This window comes from Somniosus microcephalus, unplaced genomic scaffold, assembly GCF_052327205.1.
Source record: "Somniosus microcephalus isolate GS21.2 unplaced genomic scaffold, FLI_Smic_1.0 unresolved_chr4, whole genome shotgun sequence".
Classification (NCBI taxonomy): Eukaryota; Metazoa; Chordata; class Chondrichthyes; order Squaliformes; family Somniosidae; genus Somniosus; species Somniosus microcephalus.
Window position 1 is genome coordinate 46,562,931 of NW_028225182.1, and position 18,177 is coordinate 46,581,107.

General features: G+C 47.7%; 1 long non-coding RNA gene across 1 annotated transcript; it reads left to right on the plus strand.

The window, feature by feature from the left end:
- The first annotated feature begins 243 nt into the window (after positions 1–243).
- Positions 244–4,546, plus strand: LOC147090972 (uncharacterized). The gene is made up of 3 exons (XR_015075299.1): positions 244–508; positions 2,626–2,800; positions 4,376–4,546. It is a non-coding gene; the product is annotated as an uncharacterized LOC147090972 (long non-coding RNA).
- Positions 4,547–18,177: the final 13,631 nt, after the last annotated feature.

The window sequence follows — 18,177 nt, forward strand, 5'->3', positions numbered from 1 at the left end:
CACACACACAGACACACAAGCCCACACATAGACCCACACACACCCATACACACACACACACAGACCCATACACACACATAGACCCATACACACAAACCCACACACAGACCCACACACACCCATACACACACATAGACCCATACACACACACACACACACACACACACACACACAGACCCATATATTATTGTGTCTATGTATGTATGCATCCATTGCTGATGATATCTCTATATGTTTCTGCTGAATTGCTTTGATTGATCCTAACAGAGGTATTTAATTGATTTGCAACAGGTCACCTGTATTTTTGTCACTAGTGATATCTGCATCCTGTACCATTCATCTGAACCAACCTTTTGGAGAACTCTCTTCTCCCAACCACCCTCTGCGATATCCAGCTAACAGCAATGAGGTGTGGGACATCTCAGCACCACAAGGTTATATTATCAAAATTTATATACCATACATCGACATTGAATGGTCGGAAGGATGCCAAACAAACAATATAAAGGTATTGAGACTGTAGAGGTGCTGGAGAACATAAGGACATAAGAAACAGGAGCAGGAGTCGGCCACACGGCTCCTTGAGCCTGCTCCGCCATTCAATAAGATCATGGCTGATCATTAACCTCAATTCCACTTTCCCACCTGATCCCCATATCCCTTGATTCCCCTAGAGTCTAAAAATATATTGATCTCAGCCTTGAATATACTCAAAGACTCAGCATTAACATCCCTCTGGGGCAGAGAATTCCCAAGGTTCACAACCCTCTGAGTGAACAAATTCCTCCTCATCTCAGTCTTAAATGGCCAACCCCTTATCCTGAGACTATGCCCCCTAGTTCTAGATGAGAAGGTGCAAACAAGATTTACAAGGATAATACTACAAGAGAGAGCTTATACATATCAGGAAAGATTGAACAGGGTGGGGCTCTTCTCCCTAGAAAAGAGAAGGATGAGGGGTGACCTGATTGAATTCAATGGAAATCAAAATCAGGGGAAGGTGTACATAGAAACATAGAAAAATAGGAGCAGGAGTAGGCCATTCGGCCCTTCAAGCCTGCTCCGCCTTTTAATATGATCATGGCTGATCCTCTATCTCAATACCATATTCCCGCTCTCTCCCCGTACCCCTTGATGCCTTTTGTATCTAGAAATCTATCGATCTCCTTAAATATATTCAGTGACTTGGCCTCCACAGCCTTCTGTGGTGGGGAATTCCACAGATTCACCACCCTCTGAGTGAAGAAATTCCTCCTCATCTCAGTCCTAAATGTCCCACCCCATATGCCGAGAGAAGGCTGAGAGGTGACCTGGGAATCAAAATCAGGGGAAGGTGTACAGGAGATGGTGGCTCCGATATTGCCTGTCTTACACTCTCGCCCAAAGTTAACATGACCCCCCGAAGGAACTGAAATCAGGCTGTGCGATATTAGGCAAAGTGCAAGAATAAGTTTGTCGGAAGCATATCCATTTTAATGAAGGCTAAACAGACGCTTTGGCCTCGATTTTAACTGATCCTTGGAGTCGTGATTGGTGGCGTGCAGGGGGTTAAAGGCCCGAATTCGGGGGTCCTGACACCATCCCGCCCCCAACCCGCCTCCATGTAAGTTTCAAAGGAGGCGGGTACCCACCCCGCACTGGGACCCGCCTACCTGAGGCGGGAAGGGATTAGTGCCAATTAACTGCATGTTTAAACCTTGAAGTGTGGGATTCCCGACGGCTCCAAACCACGCCAAGTTAGAGAAGTCGGGCCGTCGGGTTGAAGGATTTGGAGGGGTCGAGATGTCGGTGTTCAGGTGAGTGATGGGTGCATGAGTGCAAAGGTAAGTGTGTTTGGTGTGTCTAAAGTGTGTAAAGAAGTTTAAATTACCTGTACTTACCTTTTCAGCCTTCCTTCCTCTAGGTTTCGGGAGTCCATCATCTAACCGGCACAGAAAGCAGAACGGCTGCGAACTGTCAAAAGTGACAGCCTGCAGCTTTCTGTGCCGGTGAGATTTCTAACTGAGTCTGTGGAGAAGGATTCATGTTAGAAGTAAGACTGTCAGTGTTTGACAGCTTCAAACAGCTGTGAAACGCTGATATTTCATCTGTCAGAAGATCTTGACAGATGAAATTTCAGTCGGTGATGTCACCTGTTGTCGGGTGGCCATTAATTGGCCTGCTGAGCCCGCTGGGTGGGCTCAACAAGGTCAATCAAGTTAAAATCGCGTGGATTGGCCGCATCTCGATGGAGGCGGGACTACAACCCCGAAAGTTAACTTAGTTCATGAACAAAGGGCAGAAAGACCCATTAAAGTGTTGGTTACTGATCTCGCACAGCAGTCTGAACCTCTTCAAATGTTTAGAAAAGCCTGTGACCATTGAAAGGAGTCGGGTTCATAGACAACTGTATTGTCTGCGTTCATTCTTGCCATTTTGTAGCGAACAGGTGGTAGTGCATCATCACACTGCCCTATTTCCGTTGCCTTTGGCGAGAAATCGGACGGGGTGCAAAACGGGCGGGTGACCCACTACCGCTCGTTTTCCACCAGGCATTAAAAGCAAAACCGACCCTGTTTCATGGAACTTTAAGCATATTAAACCAAAGGTGTGTGGTGATGATTAGTGTTAATACTATTACAACAGATCCTATCAGAGGACAACCAGTTGGCTAAGCTGTGTGGCAAACGAGAAGATGATGGAGGTGATCCAGGACTGCAGGAATACTATTCCACCAGTAACTCACTGAGGGTTTTATTTACGTCAGATGGTTCTGAAACCAAACCATTCACTGGGTTTCTGGCACTCTATTCGCGCGTTGGTAAGTCACGAATTGAAGAATTTGACCGGGGACATAATAATTGATTATGTTGGATTACTAGGCCAAGGCTAGACCCTGTTACTTGGACATTGTTTGCTATCCCCACAGACACAGCTTACATTATGATCATATATGGCACTATTTCACAGCTTAAGTGAATTGCTGCCTGGAATATGTCTAATGGCCCAGAAATTCGGGTCGGGGGCTTCCCGCAGGTGCAAGCCCCCGATCTGCACTTACCTAGCGTGCCGGCCGTTGAGCTGTGGGCCCGTGTGGGATTCCGATCCTGGGCCTGCTCCAACTGCCAGCGCGCAGTGCTTGCGTATCCCAGGGGTGCAGTTAGTTCGATGCATCCCCTGGGATCACATAGGCCATAGAGAGCCAATGGTAGCAGGAAATGCTTCATTCATAAGTTTGACAGGAAGACCTGTCAAACCTATAAATACTATAAGCCCCAAAACATCACTAAATCATCAAATAAATTTAAAAAAAACACATTTTTAAAATTACTATAAATTACATAAAATAACTATTTTAAACAATAATTTAAGTTTTTGAAAAAATTAATTACATTTTCTAATGGGGCTAAAAATAAACTTACCTTTCTTTAAAGTATTTAAAAATAATAAACCTGTGGAAAAAATGTTTTAATTTTAATTAATTTACCACTTACCATGTTAAAAGCAGGCCTGGAGACTTACCCTCCCGGAGACACCTGCAAAAAAAATTAAGTTACATGTGCACGCGCAGCCTCTCCGGCGCATGTGTTCGACCTCTGAAACCTTTCCTTCAGGGCAATGGAAGTTCCGGTTTCCCACGCATGCGCAGTGCATGCACAAAACCGGCACTTTCATTGGGCCTACGGGTGAGTACCCAGCGCGTACTCACCCGTGGAGACCCGAATTTCTGGGCCAATATATTTATCTTCACACATCTGAACCAGTCTAATTTTCTTTTAATTCATTTACAGGATGTAGGTGTCACTGGCAAGGCCAGCATTTATTGACAATTCCTAGTTGTCCTCGAGACGATCACGATGAGCCGCCTTCTTGAACCGCTGCAGTCCGTGTGGTGAAGCTGCTCCCACAGTGCTGTTAGGGAGGGAGTTCCAGGATTTTGACCCAGTGATGATGAAGGAACGGCTGATATATTTCCAAGTCAGGATGGTGTGTGACTTGGAGGGGAACTTGGAGGTGGTGCTCTTGTCCTTCTAGATGGTAGCGGCTGTGAATTTGGGAGGTGCAGTCAGCACTGTGGGAGTACCTTCACCACACGGACTGCAGCGGTTCAAGACGAAGGCTCACCACCACCTTCTCAAGGGCAACTAGGAATGGACAATAAATGCCGGCGACGCCAACATCCCGAAAATGAATTTTAAAAATTGTAAAGTTGTGGAGAAGGCTTCTTACACTAAACACAATGATCAGTTTAAAGAACACACTTACAATTTCATTACAACGAACAGAAGACATCAGGCTGTAAATTCTACGTGATCGAAATTCTCTTTCACTCAGAACTCTAATTGTTCTTCCTTTATCTCTGTCAAACTTCAATTACCGGGTCTCTTCTGCCCAGATGTCAACGAGTGTGAGCTTGATGCTCACGGGTGCAGCCATTACTGTGGGAATAATATTGGTGGATATCACTGCTACTGCCCAATTGGATTTGTGATTCAGAGCAACAAGCGCAACTGTAAAAGTAAGTTTGGGTGCATTTTGGATTAAATAAACCAAACCCGCAATTGTTTTTCACTTCTAATTCATGGTAATGTCAATCATACCACCCCTCGCATTAACTGACAGTACCCTATGATAAAATCTCTATTATCTGGATTTGAGAAGGATTAAAAAGGATTAGTTGTCACCTCCAACTATAACTTGTTTCCCATTGCCGCACTCTCCTCTTTAAGGACACTGGATGAGGCTGGGATACAGTTAGATGGGCATCAGTGTAAATCGCCCTCTAGATATGTAATTTGGCAGAAGTGACTTTAAAAAAAACAATAATTCTTTTTTATGGAATGTGGACATCACTGGCAAGGCCCAGCATTTATTGTCCATCCCTAATTGCCCTTGAGAAGGTGGTGGTGAGCCGCCTTCTTCAACCGCTGCAGTCCGTGTGGTGAAGGTGCTCGCTCCCACAGTGCTGTTAGGGAGGGAGGTCCAGGATTTTGACCCAGCGACGATGAAGGATCGGCGATATACTTCTAAGTCAGGATGGTGTGTGACTTGGAGGGGAACTTGGAGGTGGTGGTGTTCCCATGTGCCTGCTGCCCTTGTCCTTCTAGGTGGTAGAGGTCGCGGGTTTGGGAGGTGCTGCCGAAGAAGCCTTGGCGAGTTGCTGCAGTACATCTTGTAGCTGGTGCACACTGCAGCCACGGTGCGCCGGTGATGGAGGGTGTGAATGTATAAGGTGGTGGATGGGGTGCCGATCAAGCGGGACTGCTTTGTCCTGGATGGTGTCAAACTACTTGACACCCCCCCCACCTCCCCACACCCCTCTTCATCGCACCCCATCAACATATCCTTCTATTCCTTTCTCCCTCATGTGTTTATCTACTATTCGCCTCAACTACTCACTGTGGTAGCGAGTTCCACATTCTCACCACTCTCCTGAATTCCCTATCGGATTTATTAGTGAATTTACTGGCTAATGCTCCATTATCTTTTAAAATTATCTTTTAGAATCCCTACGTCAGGAGCATTGAAGCCAATTGTAACCCTGTTGGTCTTCCTGAAGTTATCCAGTTCAGCTTCACACTGACTTTTGACTTTACACAGTGAGGCAATGGCAGTGGCCTTTATTTCTTCCTTCCTTCCCTCTATCCTTCCTTTCTCACATAGATCTACTTAGCCTTCTGAGAACAATCATCTTATTAGTTCTTTCATTTCCCCTGTATCCGGACAAAGTGATTTTAAATATTCAATCATTTGTTTCCATTGCGTGGCACCGTGTTGAAATTCCCTATGATTTTAGTGTTGCGGTAAAAGTCCTAGGGGGTGATTTTGCCAGCCTTGGGGAGGCGGATTTGAAGGCGGGACTGCTGGTAAAATGGCAGAATCTGGGGGACGGGTACTCATCCCACCCCCAATCCGCCTCCATGCCATCTTCCCAGGAGGCGGGTAGCCGACTTGCGCCAGGTCCTATCTCCTGAGGTGGGAAGGGGATTACAGTCACTTAACTGCTTGTTAACAGGTAGTTAACAGGCAGTTAAGAGGATTATCCCCATTTTTCCAAACATCGGGAAACCCCGCCAGGGTCACCGAGGTGAGCCGTGGGTCTGCGGGGGTCAGAGGGGTACAAAAGTGCGCTGTGGAGGTAAGTGGTGGGTGCAAGTGTGGAGCGGTAAGTGTGTGAGGTAAGTGCAAAGTGATAGAAAATGTTTGCTTACCTTTGTTTCTTCCTGCAGGCTTCAACAGTTGGGGATGCGGAGAGTCTCACATCTCACCGGCAGAGATGACAGATGGCTGCTGCATTCTCCGATGCAACAACCATCTAATTTCTGCTCACAAAAGAGGTTTGATGTGGTCTTGAATACAAGAACTCATCAAACTACAGAGACTGTCAGTATTTGACAGCTTCACAGTGCTCTCAAATGATGACAATTCATCTGTCAAAAGGTTTTGACAGATGAAACGTCACTCACTGACGTTCTCTGTAACCGGCTTCCCCTTAATTGGCCTGCTAAGCCTGCTGGGCGGGCTTAACAAGGTCAATCAAGGGAAAATAGCGCGGGTTGGCCTCAAGTCGATGGAGGCGGGACTAAACCCGACAAGTGGGAGTCCCGCTTCCAAAAGTTCCCCATTGACAAAATTCAGCCCATAGTAAATGAGTAAATGAGTATTCTTTTGAGCAAAGCATGAAAATTCTATTTAATCGTATGAGGACCGCCTTTGCCTGTTAATCAGCACCAGCAAAACAGCTTTTAAAATTGAAAGAATGAATCATTTTAGCCAAGAGCTCTGTTGATTATATTTGGGTTTGCCTACAGAAGTGGAAACAACTTGCTCCAATCGAGTCTTACCGAAGAGCCTTCTGAAGCCTTCGTGGCTGAAACTCAATTTTAAAGACACAGTAAAGGTGACTTGTGTCCGAGGATAAGAAATAGTTGAGGTGAGCATTTAACGTCGTCCTTTTATCGGGTTGATGCTGTATTCTGGGACAGCTGTGGCGCAGTGGGGAGCGCCCTCGCCTCTGAGTCAGAAGGTTGTGGGTTCACAGTCCCACTCCAGGGACTTGAGCACAAAAATCTAGACTGACACTCCCAGTGCAGTGCTGAGGGAGTGCTACACTGTTGATGAGAGGTGAGTGATCCCATGGCACTATTCCAAAGGACAGCATGGGGAGCTTATCCTCAGTGTCCTGGGGCCAATATTTATCCCTCAATCAACATCACTAAAAAGCAGATGATCTGGTCATTATCACATTGCTGTTTGTGGGAGCTTGCTGTGCGCAGATGGCTGCTGCGTTTCCTACATTTCAAATTCATTGGCTGTAAAGCGCTTTGGGACGTCCAGTGGTCGTTGAAAGGCACTGTATAAATGGAAGTGTTTCAACTGAATGGTGTTTCTCAATAATCTGATGGGGTTGTCACTAAGCTGAGACGAATGCACAGCCAGTATCCCTGATCATGTGGATCAGAAAATGAGACACATACAGTAATGGGCCAGAACTTCGGGTCTCCACAGGTGAGTACGCGCGGGGTACTCACGCGTAGGCCCAACGAAAGTGCCGGTTTTGTGCATGCACTGCGCATGCGCGGGAAACCGGAACTTCCGTTCCCTTAAAGGAAGGGGTTCACAGGTCGAACGCGTGCGCTGGAGAGGCAGCGCGTACGCCTGGATCTTCCGGTTTTTTTTCCAGGTTTCTCCGGGAGGGTATGTCTCCAGGAGCTACACTTCTAAAAAGCAGTCACAAGGCCTTATTTTTAACAAGGTAAGTGCTGAATTAAGTAAAATTAAAACATTTCTTCCACAGGTTTATTATTTTTAAATACTTTAAAGAAAGGTGGCCTAGAAATTGGGTTGGTAGCGCCAGCGCTGAGCACCTAAAGAGACCTAGAATTGGGGCGAAGCACTATGTTGGGGCGGACGCTATGATGATAGCGCCAACTCAGATATTGACTATACATTTAGCGCCTGCGCTAAGTGTTTGCGCGCGCCCGCGAGCGCAAGCAGCTCATGACGTCATTTCAGTGTGCAACGCCTTTCAGGAGCGCCTGAGCGCATATTGGGTGGTGCCCGGAGCCTTAGCACCCAGCACTATTAGTGACAGTTTGAGGGAGGGCTAACAGGCCCTTCTCGGAGCTATTTAAAGGGGACAGCTCCACTGCAGAATCTTCTGCCACTTGGCCTGCTCATTGCGATCGCTGCTAAAGAGAGTTGGTGAGCTAATGTGGAGCGGAGTTCTGGGAATTTAGCTTTACAGTACTTAGGACCTTCAACCCTGTCCGAAGCACTTGCAGCACTACACATAAAAGCCTTTTGACCAACTGGCATCGGAATGGGAGCTTGTTGGGAGGGCGACGGCCTCATTGCCCAACACTGTGAAGGGGCAGAGAGATGGCGGGAGAGAGGGCCGGGATTGGCCAGAAGGAGGAGGGGCAATGGAGGTCGGCCAATGCGATGGGATGCTGCGAGTGTCTTTAGGCAGCAGGTGACAAGCCTTGACATGTCGGAGGAGCAGTGTTTGGAAAGGATCCGAATCTGGAGGGACATTGTTACTGATCTGTGCCACCTGCTTGGTCAGGATCTGCAGCCGCGTGAACGCTGCAGAACCTCTCTGTCCGTGTTGGCTAAACTGACTGATGGCCTCCATTTTAATGCCAACGGATCCTTTCAGTCAGCCATTGGGGACAATGTGACTGTCACTCAGGCTGCAGTCCACTGTTGCATCCGGCAAGTGACAGATGGCCTTTATAGGCGAACGCGTCATTTCATTACCTTCCCTCGGACCCTGCACAAGCAGGCGGAGGAGGAGGTGTATGAGGAGGAGGAGGATGAGGAGGAGGAAGAGCAGGTGGAGGAGGAGGAGGAGGAGGAGGAAGATGGAAGGGCTGCTGAAAGTGGAAGGTCCATACGTTAGAGGCTCCTCTGGACTCCTGTCGACACCCCTGTGGCGGAATGATGAGAGTCTTAACTCATGTGCACTTTGGATGTTTGAGGGCCTCTGAATGCCAGCATCACTGAAAGTGGTCACATGCACCATGCCACATTGAAACTTCTGTTTATTGGTACAAAATTATTTCATTACAGCTAAACAACGTCATGTCAGCAGAAACCATAACTTTCAAAATAACTGTTCGGCAAAGCCGCAAAACTCAACAAACCTTCTGCAAATATAACAGCATGTGAGGGTGTCCTTGAATTTGGACAAACAAACGTCTCAGCACCTCCCTCTACAACTGGCCCCTTGAGGGAGAATGACTTCTCTTTCGCGCCTGGCCCCTTCCCCCCCTGCTGCTTCTACGTAAGTGGACCCCAGTGGTGGGCTCAAGGCTGGGGGATGCATCCTGACTGTCTGGAAGCGCAGAAGCCCCTGAGGGACGGGCTAGCCGACCTCTGGGCTTGGAGGGTGCAGACGCAGGATGCTTGCTGTGACCATGGCTGGAAGCAGTGTGGCCTGCAGGTGGTGGCAGCTGCAATGCAGGCGTCCCAGCGCTGGCATGTGCAATGGTCTCCTGCCGAGAGAGGACACCTGCACCATGGTCGGACGACACACTGGCTATCTGAGGGGAGCGGCTCGGCTCATCCGCCACAGTCGCATGCTCCACTGATTCCTGGCCTTGTACGGGAGTGGAAGGGCCCGGGGTGATCCTGTCTGATGCAGAGAGGGTGGCTGCAGTGAGAGATCGCATTGCGTCAATCTGGCTGTGGAGGAGCCCAGCAAGTGACTGCGTGGCAACAGTGAGGACCTGTGTGCCAGGTGCCAGTGCATCGGAGAAGGCCTGGACAGTTCTTCCCATTGCTTCGGACAAGGCAGGTGCCAACCGCTCCACTGCCTCGGACAAGCCCTGCACAGACCTTTCCAGGGATTGTCCGAAACCCTGAACAGTCCTTTCCCTCACCGACTCAAAGCCGTGGACAGTCCTCTCCATTGTTGGGCCGAAGCCCTGGATAGTCCTGTCCATTGTTTCCCCGAACACCTGGAGAGACCTCGCCATTGCTGCCCCAAAGCCCTGCAGAGTCCACTCCATTGTTGCCCCGAAGTCCAACATACTCCTAGCCAATGAATCTATTGACTCAGGCATCTTCTCCACTGCAGCCATCAGCTCCGTGTGTCTGAGCCGGGCCTGTTTGCTCATCTCAGCCAGGCGACGGACCTCATCTGCACTCTGTGCAGCAGTCATGACGACCTGCCTTGCCCTGCGGGGAGACGGTGGCCGCACTTGCCTATCCCCCGTGCGTGGCTGCATGCCGCTTGGTCCGGCAACTGCGTCATCCTCAGAGCCCCCCCCTCCCCTCCAGGGGACTACTATCCCCAGACGGTAGATGTGTCAGCTCCCCGGATTCTGCAATGGCTGGTCCGGATTCCTCCTGGTCCTCGCCTCCGGTGGCACTGGCACTGGCAGCTTCAGCGCGTTGAGCCTGAGTTGGTGCTGCTTCATCTGAAAGTGGGAGGTGGAAGAGTGGCTTTAGCAAAAGGACAGCTTTGCTGAAAGGCATGCCAGATTGCGGCAAGGCTCTGACATGGCTGCACACTGAGGATGCATGCTGGCGGGGGGACCAAGTGAAAGGCAACAGGTGAAAAAGGTGAGAGTCTTACACTCGCTGTCGGTAATGGGGTCGGCAGATGCAGTGGTCACAGGACCAGACAGACGTCCTCCAAGTATCTGGTGCACTCTCTCCTCCAGATCCGTGAGAGTGACCACTTGTGGAGGTCCGCCACCGGTTCGACACTGCTCCTTTCGAATCATCGCCAGCTTGGACTGCAGGGGAAAGAAGGGGAAGTTCTGTAACATGATGACTTGAGATCTCATCGCATGCCCCCCATGGTGCAAGAGCCCTTACATGAGGCCTGGAGACCTCTTCGCATGCCCCCCATGGTGCAAGAGACCTTACTTAACGCCTTGAGACCTCTTCACATGCCCCCCATGGTGCAAGAGCCCTTACATGAGGCCTTGAGACATCTGTCCATGTGTGTGGCCAGAAAGGGTCATGGGTGCTTGCTGACAGATGGCCATTGGGGCATCATGGCAACAGGGTGCCCGAAGTCAGCTGCAGATGGAGGGAAGCACAAGTTTGGTAAACCATCACTCACCCTAACGATACGTGTGAGGTCGTTGAATTTCTTCCTGCACTGAACAGGGGTCCTGGTCGCCATGCTGCTGGAGTTGACCCTCACAGCAACCTCCCTCCAAGATCATCGGTAAGCCTTCTGATTCGGCCTCATGCCATTATCCGGATACAGGACCTCTCGACGGTGTTCAACTGCAGCCACCAAGTGGTCCAGAGCCTAAGTGCTGAAGCACTCTGCTCTCTGTCTAACCTTCTCCATGATGAACAAGTTTGTACCGCCAGGCAAGGGCGAGCGCCGAATCTGAGGCCTACAGGGCGTTAGGTGTTGATGCTCAGGCTGACTGACCCACCCCTTTAAGAGCCGGCCGGCGCCTGGAGGTCTCGTGCTTTCCCGTCATTGAGTTCACCTGCGCTGCGCCCGTCCGCGTCGATATTGAGTAGCGCCTGACTTTTGCGCCTTAAGAGCACCGTGCAACGGCTGATTTAGCGCCTGAATCCCCTCTGGGGGCGATGCAACCCAATATCGCGCCAGGCAGCAATAAGTTTCGTCTGGCTATAAACTTTGCGCATCACCAGTTCTAATGCCTCAAGCAGGGCTATACCCAATTTCTAGGCCGGTAAGTTTATTTTTAGCCCCATTAGAAACTGTAATTAATTTTTTCAAAAATTTAAATTATTGTTTAAAATAGTTATTTTATGTAATTTATGGTTATTTTAAAAATGTGATTTAAAAAAAAATTATTTGAAGTTTTAGTTATGTTTTGGGGCTGATCTCTAATTCATGGATTTGACAGGTCTTCCTGTCAAATCTATGAATAAAGATTCCCTGCTACCATTGGCTCCCCATGGCCCACGTGATCCCAGGGGACGGTTTGAACTAACTGCGCCCCTGGGATATGCAAGCACTGCGTACCGGCAGTTGGAGCAGGCCCAGGATCGGAATTCCACGTGGGCCCACAGCACAACGGCCGGCGCGCTAGGTAAGTGCAGGACGGAAGCTTGCACCCGCGGGAAGCCCCCGACCCGAATTTCTGGGCCAATGTTTTCTGTACAACATGAAACTGAGCACTACAGGTCAGATAAACACAGGTTAGATACAAGCATAGCTCCCTTTGCAGTATACATGATGCTATCAAACACTGCCAGGCAGGTACAATACAACAGACACAAAGATAAATTCCCTCTGTACTGTCCATCACATCAAATACTTCCTCACTTTCCTGTGAAGTTTCTTCTTTCTGTCTTTTCAACCATTATATTTTCCTTCCTGCTATCCTTGCTCTTTGAGTGTCAGCTGTGGCTCAGTGGGTAGCACATTTGCCTTTGAGTCCAGATGCTTGTGGGTCCAAATCCCACTCCAAGGAACTTGAGCATATAAAGCTAGGCTGACACTCCCAGTGCAGTGCTAAGGAAGCGCTGCACTGTCGGAGTGTAACTTGAGCATATAAAGCTAGGCTGACACTCCCAGTGCAGTGCTGAGGGAGCGCTGCACTGTCGGAGGTGCTGTCTTCTGGCTGAGACATTAAACCAAGGCCCTGTCTGCTCTCTCAAGTGGACGTAAAAGATCCCGTGGCACTATTTCGATGAAGAGTAGGGGAGTTCTTCCTGGGGCCAATATTTATCCCTCAATCAACATCACTAAAACAGATTATCTGATCATTATCACATTGCTGTTTGTTGGAGCTTACTATGTGCAAATTGGCTGCCATGTTTCCCACATTACAACAGTGACTCCACTTCATTGGCTGTAAAGCGCTTTCGGACATCCAGTGGTCATGAAAGGCGCTGTAGAGACGCAAGTCTTTCTTTCTTTCTCTTCCTCCCTCCATTTCTCCTTTTTCTTTTTCATCGATGTCAGGCCTCAGCTGGAGTATTGAGGACAATTCTGGACACCACATTTCAGGAAAGATGTAAAAGGCCTTAGAAAGGGTACAGAGGAGGTTTACCAGGGATGTCACCAGGGATGAGGGGCTTCAGTTATGAGGAGAGGTTGGAGAAGTCTGGACTGTTCTCCTTGGAACAGAGAAGGTTAAGAGGTGACCTAATAGAGGTTTTCAAGATGGTGAGAGGTTTGGCTCGATAAATAGAGAAAAATTTCCATCAGGTGAGTGAGTCGATAACCAGAGGTCACAGATTCAAAACCATTGGAAAAAGATCTCGAGGGGAGATGAGGAGAATTGTTTTCACTCAGAAAGTTGTGAGGGTCTGGAACGCTGGATCTGGAAAGGCGGTGGAAGCTGATTCCATAAATCATTTTAAAGCAGAGTCGGACAGGCCCTCGAGATTGAGCAACTTACAGGGTTACGGACAGAATGCGGGGAGGGCGAGACTAAGCGTGACTGCTCTTTCAACGAGCCAGCACAGGCACGACGGGCCGAATGGCCTCCTTCTGTGCTGTAAGTTTATCTGCTTCGATGATGTTCTTTTATTTTTTTCTTCCCTTCTTTACATTTTTATTTTCCTCACCCACCCTCACAGTTCAGGAAAGCCAGTTACAAAGCAGGTCTGGGAGGAACAAGTCCGAATATGACTAAGATTGCAGAGTGGGGAGAAGTAGGCTGTATCAAAGGGAAAACGAAGTTAGCAGCAACTGCATTTGCCCATATAACATCTCAAGCTAGCCACTGAATCACAAAAAAGAAAGGGAGGAGGGGTAGCATTGCTAGTAAAAGAGGGGATAAATGCAATTGAAAGGAAGGATATTAACTCAGTTAATACAGAATCTATATGGGTGGAGCTAAGAAATAGCGAGGGGCGAAAAACATTAATAGGAGTGGTATATAGGCCTCCAAATAGTAAAATAGAGGTTAGGGAGGGCATCACGAGGGAAATTAGAGAAGCGTGCAATAAGAGCACAGCTGTCATCATAGGTGACTTTAACTTACATATAGATTGGACTAGCCTAATCAGTAAAAATAATGAGGAGGAGGAATTCCTTGAGTGTTTGAGGGATGGTTATCTGGATCAATATGTCGAGGAACCAACTCGGGAACAGGCTATATTGGACTGGGTACTGTGCAATGAGAAGGGACTAATCAGTAATCTTGTTGTACGGGGACCCTTGGGTCAGAGCGATCATAACATGATCGATTTCTCACTCGAAATGGAGAGCGAAGAAATTGACTCAGAGACTAAGGTCCTGAATTTAAACAAGGGGAATTATGATGCCATGAGACGGGAACTGAGTAGGTCTGAGTGGACAACGTTCCTGGGAGGACTGGAGGTAGATAAACAATGGCAAACATTTAAAGATAGAATGACAAAATTGCAAAAATTGTTTATACCAATCTGGCATAAAAGGAAATCTAAAAAGGTGACTCAACCGTGGATAACAGGGGAAATTAGAGACAGCATAAAATCCAAAGATAGGGCGTATAAAATAGCCAAAAAAAGCGCCAGAGCGGAAGATTGGGAACAGTTTAAGATAGAGCAAAGGAGGGCAAAGGGCATAATCAAGAGGGGCAAAATAGCTTACGAAAACAAGCTGGCGGAAAATATAAAAACTAACTCCAAAAGCTTTTATAAGTATATCAAAAGGAAAAGACTGGTGAAAACCAAAGTTGGTCCATTGCAGTCAGATACGGGGGAATATATAATGGGAAATAAGGAAATGGCAGATCAACTAAATGCATACTTTGGGTCAGTCTTTACGAAGGAAGACACAAAAAACCTCCCTGGGATATCGGGAAAAATAGGGACATTGGCAAAGGAGGAACTGACGCAAATCAATATCTCTAAGGATATGGTGTTAAGGAAGCTAAAGGGATTGAAGGTGGACAAATCCCCAGGGCCTGATAACATGCATCCTAGGGTACTGAAGGAGGTGGCCCTAGAGATAGCGGATGCACTAAGGATGATTTTTCAGAATTCATTAGACTCGGGAACAGTACCGATGGATTGGAGGGTAGCTAACGTTACCCCACTATTCAAAAAGGGGGGTAGGGAAAAAGCAGGTAATTACAGACCTGTAAGCCTTACATCAGTTGTGGGCAAAATGCTGGAGTCCATCATTAAGGATGAAATAGCGGAGCACTTAGCAAATGGGGACAGGATAGGACAGAGTCAACATGGATTTACAAAGGGTAAATCGTGCTTGACTAATCTATTGGAATTTTTTGAGGGAGTAACTGGTAGAATAGATGGGGGAGAGCCAGTAGATGTGGTGTACCTGGACTTCCAAAAGGCCTTCGATAAGGTCCCACATAAAAGATTAGCATGGAAAATTGAGGCTCATGGGATAAAGGGGAAAGTTTTGGCGTGGATAGGGAACTGGCTGTCAGATAGAAAACAGAGAGTTGGAATAAACGGCTCATTTTCTGAATGGCAGGCAGTAACAAGTGGGGTACCACAGGGATCTGTCCTGGGCCCCCAGCTGTTCACAATTTACATTAATGACCTGGATCAGGGAGTCGGATGCAGCATTTCCAAATTTGCAGACGACACTAAACTAGGAGGGGGGGTGGGCTCAGAGGAAGAGACCAGGAAGCTCCAGAGCGATTTGGACAGACTGGGCGATTGGGCGGATAAATGGCAGATGCACTATAATGTGGACAAGTGCGAAGTTATCCACCTTGGGTGCAGGAACGGGAGGGCAAATTATTATTTAAATGGCAATAGATTGGGAGAGGGGGAAGTACAGAGAGACCTGGGTGTTCTTGTACACCAGTCACTGAAGGCGAGCATGCAGGTGCAACAGGCGGTCAAGAAGGCAAACGGTATGCTGGCCTTCATAGCAAAAGGGTTAGAATACAGGAACAGGGATACCTTGCTGCAGCTGTACAGGGCACTGGTGAGACCACACCTCGAGTACTGTGTACAGTTTTGGTCGCCTCATCTGAGGAAGGATGTTCTTGCCATGGAGGGGGTGCAGCGGCGATTCACCAGGCTGATACCAGGAATGGCGGGAATGACCTATGAGGAGAGACTATGTAGTTTAGGGATGTACACACTGGAGTTTAGAAGATTGAGAGGGGACCTCATAGAAGTGTATAAAATTCTGACAGGTCTAGACAGACTGGATGCAGAAGGAATGTTTCCCTTGGCGGGTGAGAACAGAACTAGAGGACATAATTTAAGGATAAGGGCTAAACCATTTAGGACAGAGATGAGGGGGAATTTCTTCACTCAGAGAGTGGTGAACCTGTGGAACTCATTGCCACAGAGGGCAGTGTACGCCAGCTCATTAAATATATTTAAGAGGGAATTAGATATATTTCTACGGGCAAAAGGGGTTAAGGGTTACGGAGAGAAGGCGGGGACGGGATACTGAATTAAAGGATCAGCCATGATCTCATCGAATGGCGGAGCAGGCACGAAGGGCCGAATGGCCTACTCCTGCTCCTATCTTCTATGTATCTATGTAATACTAATGAGGCACAAAGGGATAAAGAGCGCAAATATACAATAACAGCAACTTGTATTTATACAGCACCTTTAACATAGCAAAATCTCCCAAGGCGCTTCAAAGGAGCGATTATCAAACAAAATTTGACACCGAGCCACATAAAAAGGTAATGGCCCAGAAATTCGGGTCCCCACGGGTGAGTACGCACGGGGTACTCACGCGTAGGCCCAACGAAAGTGCCAGTTTCGTGCATGCACTGCGCATGCGCGGGAAACCGGAACTTCCGTTCCCCTGAAAGAAGCGGTTGAGAGGTGGAACATGTGCGCCGAAGAGGCAGTGCGTGCGCATCGAACTTACGTTTTTTTTTGCAGGTTTCTCCGGGAGGATAAGTCTCCAGGAGTTACACATATAAAAAGCAGGCGCAAGGCCTGCTTTTAACAAGGTAAGTGGTGAATTAATTAAAATTAAAACATTTTTTCCACAGATTTATTATTTTTAAATATTTAAAGAAAGTTAAGTTTATTTTTAGCCCCATTAGAAGATATAATTAATTTTTTCAAAAATTTAAATTATTGTTTAAAATAGTTATTTCATGTAATTTATAGTTATTTTAAAATGTGATTTTTTTTAAAATTATTTGAAGATTTAGTGATGTTTTGCAGCTTATAGTATTTATAGGTTTGACAGCCCTTCCTGTCAAACTTATGAATGAAGCATTCCCTGCTACCATTGGCTCTCCATGGCCCACGTGATCAAAGGGGATGCATCGAACTAACTGCGCCCCTGGGATACGCAAGCACCGCGCGCCGGCAGTTGGAGTAGGCCCAGGATCGGAATCTCATGCGGGCCCACAGATCAATGGCCTGTGCGCTAGGTAAGTGCAGGTCGGGGGCTTGCACCCGCGGGAAGCCCCAGACTCGAATTTCAGGGCCACTAGGTTAGGTGCTCAGTAAAAGAGGTAGGTTTTAAGGAGAGTCTTAAAGGACAAGAGAGAGCTAGTGAGATCGAGAGGTTTAGGGAAGGAATTCCAGAGCTTAGGGCCCAGGTAGCTGAAGGCACGGCCGCCAATGGCGGAGCGATGAAAATTGGGGGTGCTCAAGAAGCCAGAATTGGAGGAGCGCAGAGATCTCGGAGGGTTGGAGGAGGTTACAGAGATAGGGAGGGGACGAGGCCGTGGATGGATTTGATAACAAGGATGAGAATCTGAATTAACTTGGGTCATAAGGTGACTAATATGCGACAGATAGTTGTCGTGTAAAAATTATAACTTTGTTGTAACGTCTCTCTTAGCGCTTCAAGACAATCCCATATTTTTTTGCTGAATGTCAACAGGATGGGGCTTGGAAGACCCCCGCGTACAGATGTCAGCGTAAGTGGTATTACGCATTATTGGAACATTTTCTTTCTTAGGATTGAAATTGAATAGTGCGTAGCCGCGGTAGCATTGGGAAAATACCCGTTTAGAAATAGTCTTTGCTTCCTGTCTGCCAACCAGTTCTCTATCCAAGTCAGTACCTTACCCCCGATCCCATGTGCTTTAACTTTGCACGCCAATCTCTTATGTGGGACCTTATCAAAAGCCTTCTGAAAGTCGAAATACACCACATCCACTGGTTCTCCCTTATCTATTCTACCAATTACATGCTCAAAAAATTTTAACATTTCCATCTGAACTGGTACTGAAAGTGGAGACGGTTCCACAGTGTAGCTGTTATCACGTTTGCGGAATCATTTGGTTGGAACTTGCTCCTTCTGCTTGTCCAGGGGCGAGATTGCTCTCCTGTGTGAGGAAATAA